Source organism: Euprymna scolopes, chromosome 45 (genome assembly GCF_053919585.1).
Source record: "Euprymna scolopes isolate OS-2025 chromosome 45, ASM5391958v1, whole genome shotgun sequence".
Taxonomy (NCBI): Eukaryota; Metazoa; Mollusca; class Cephalopoda; order Sepiida; family Sepiolidae; genus Euprymna; species Euprymna scolopes.
This window is the reverse complement of record NC_136526.1, coordinates 57,333,409-57,336,990: the sequence shown is the minus strand read 5'-3', so window position 1 is coordinate 57,336,990 and position 3,582 is coordinate 57,333,409. Positions and strand designations below refer to the sequence as shown.

Below are 3,582 nucleotides of genomic sequence, written 5' to 3'. Positions count from 1 at the left end.
TTTATTCACAGAGATTCGTCTGATTGGAAATTTTTATACCTCAGAAATCATTAAATCAGCATTAGCATTGACTTCTCTTTCAAACACAAGCCAAAAGGAATTTTGGGGAGTTTGAATGTAAAGATAATTGAGATTTGTATAATGATTTGATTGCAGATACGTTTGAACACAAGCCAAAAGCAACCTATATTCTTGTAACATAATCGTCTAGAAACGAATCCTATCAATTTATTCTTGTAAAATGGTTTCTACAAGATATTTCAAGCTACAAATACTGTAGATTTATTCCTTTAAATTGTTTTTTACAAGATATTTCAAGAAACAAAGGCTATGTATTTAGTCTTCTAAATTGTTTTTTTTTCAAGAAACAAATACCATAAATTTATTCTTTAAAATTTTTTTACTTGACATTTCAACAAATACCATAAATTTATTCTTTAAAATTTTTTTTATTTGACATTTCAACAAATACCATAAATTTATTCTTTAAAATTTTTTTACTTGACATTTCAACAAATACCATAAATTTATTCTTTAAAATTTTTTTTATTTGACATTTCAAGAAACAAATACCATGAATTTATTCTTCAAATTTTTTTACTTGATATTTCAAGAAACAAATACCATAGATTTATTCTTTTAAATTTTTACCTTACGTTTAAGAAACAAATACCATAAATTTATTCTTTAAAATTTTTTATTTGACATTTCAAGAAACAAATACCATAGATTTATTCTTTTAATTTTTTTGACATTTCAAGAAACAAATACCATAGATTTATTCTTTAAAATATTTTTACTTGACATTTCAAGAAACACATACCATGAATTTATTCTTGTAAAATTGTTTTGAGTTGTTTTTACAAAACAATAATTTTCTTTCTTTATTTTCTATTCACAGAAATTTGTCTAATTTACTGGAAATTGTATACATTTGATATCAATAAATCATCACTACTGCTGGTTTCTTCTACAAGCATACACATCGATACGCAAGCCAAAAGGAACCCTCTTTTTTTTTTTACATAATTGTAAAGTGTCTCAAGTGGTATTCACAAAACATTCTTGTTTCACAAGAATCATGGAATCAAAGAAAGGGAAAAAAACGCACGCCTGTGAAATCTGCAAGAAAGCGTTCACATGCAGCTATCATTTGAAGCTACACATGCGCACACATACTGGAGAAAAACCATATGCGTGCCCTATTTGCGGATTGACGATGTCGGTCAGCGTGAATATGAAACGGCACATGAGAACACACACCGGTGAGCGTCCATTTACTTGTGACATCTGCGGACTAGCGTTCTCGGCCAATAGTAATATGAAAACACACCGGCTGACTCACACAGGGGAGAGACCCTACTCTTGTGGCATCTGCGGAGCGGACTTCCCACGGCATTCTCAACTAAAAATGCACATAAAAATACACACTGGAGAGAAATGTTATACATGCAAAGTATGTGGGGAGGAGTTTCCAGAGAATCATGGCCTGAAAGTGCACATGCAAGTTCATACAGGACTAAAACCATATCCGTGTCAAGTATGCAGCTTGACGTTTGCATTCAAGTCTCGTTTAGAAAGGCATATACAAACCCATACAGGTGAGAAACCATATTCTTGTCTGGTATGTGCGGCTGAATTCAATCAGCATTCACATCTGAAAAGTCATATTAGAACACACACTGGAGAGAAACCTTATACATGTACAGTTTGTGATAAGGCGTTCTCCGACAATGCTAACATGAAAAGACATATGAAGATACATGTTAAACATGAGGCGCAGTTCATGTGAGGCTGTCATTCGTTATTTACAACCAGCTAAACTTTAAACCAAACAAAATGGTTTACAAACACTCGAGAAACGTTAATTCTTGTTTACTTTTGTATTTCAATTTTCAAACGTTTGTTTATTTGAAAGCCCCTCCCCCTCTACTTAGCATTTTCAGCTGGAACTCTTATCAAGTGTATGGCTCGATTTTTTAAAATAATTCACAAAATCAATAACATGCAATATATATATATATATATATATATATATATAGTGACTTCCTTCAGTCTTGACAAAAGGGTGCCTGCACATGGAATTTTTTGTGTCAAGAGTTGCAGCCTGCTAGTATTTTAATATTTTCAAACGTTTTTTACTAGTAAGCATCCTTCTAGTTAGCAATTTAAGCTGAAACTCTAATCAAGTGTATGGCTCGATCTTTGAAAATAATTCACAAAATAAAAAACATGCATGTATATATATATATTTTCTCACTGTTTCAGTTAATGTAACTTACGGCCTTCTTCAGGTGTATCATGTCCAACTTTGAGAATTCTGGTGAACTCAAGAATTCGCAAAGAATTTCAAACTGGCATAGTAGATAAAGTATTTGATAAAATTCAGTTGTTGCACTCTTCCGGGGGTTGAAGGTTCCATTCCTAGTGTATTGACACTCAAAAATACAATTTCGAATTATTTGGGATTTTACTTAATCATGGATGACAGAATAAGGATATTTGAAGTGTGTGGATCAATATTCACAACAAAACCAACCCGAAAAAAATTATATACAAAAACATTGAAGAAAATGTTGTTTAGTATGTACATTATTTTTAAACGTTCATTTATTCAAATGTATACGTGGTTATATAAAACATTGAATAAAAGTCTTATCACTTATGTGACTAAAATAAAAAAAAAACGTCATTGTAAAGTATATTGTATTTTACATATATCTGCTATTTAAAATATTCCTTATAATTAGAAACCCATGATGAGTACTCTTTTTTATACATCCATCCCTGTATACATGTTGGAGAGTAAGCTAATTTTATATTTTAACAAAATAACTTGGATGTAGATGGAAAATTATGAAAAGAAACAATTACTTTCAGTGTTGATTAAAACCAGAGAAAAATAGAATTATTGTTATTTTTAAAGTATGTAGGTTAACATTGGAGAAAAGTGTGTGGGTGAATTGCTGAAAATAATTTGCATTCAAAAACTTGCAAAGACTGGTTTGGAACATTTATGATAATCAAAGGAGAAAACATATTAGAAACATTGCATAGCATTCTTTTTTAAACAAATATTTTTTTTCAATTGTCTCGATTTTCTTTTTAAAATTACCAATAGTTTGAATAGCACTTGTTTGCATAATGTTCTATGGATTTACACCAGGGAGGATCCTTTTTAACTGGGAGTATTTTTTAAGATCCCAATTTTTTATTCTTGCTTAAAATATACAAGGTGCCTACAATAAGTTTCCACACTTTTTTTACACGGCATTTAAAATTGTTGTAAACTTGAAAATTAAATATGTTATTGCTACGCATTTTATGAGATGACTGACCAATTTTTATGATTTCTGATTCAAATGATCAACTACAGTAGGAATTGGAATACACCCTACTAAGCCAAAATGTCACGGCTGGTGAATTTCAAAAATGCAATCTGAACGTGAGGACACTTTAGAAGAATGATACGCAATAACATTCTGTTTTGAATTTGGAAAAAAATGCCAAAGAAACGTATGGAATGCTTCAGACTGCTTTTGGACCATCTTGAATGAATTGAGCATCAGTTTTTGAGTGGTA

The 3,582-nt window shown here is 30.7% G+C and overlaps 1 long non-coding RNA gene across 1 annotated transcript in view; it reads left to right on the top strand.

Annotated features, from left to right (window-relative positions):
- Positions 1-2,251, top strand: part of LOC145269727 (uncharacterized) — a 23,355-nt gene extending 21,104 nt beyond the window's left edge. The window contains exon 2 of the long non-coding RNA XR_013865209.1: positions 902-2,251. This is a non-coding gene — a long non-coding RNA (uncharacterized LOC145269727). The remainder of the gene's footprint in view (positions 1-901) is intronic.
- The last annotated feature ends 1,331 nt before the right edge of the window (positions 2,252-3,582 follow it).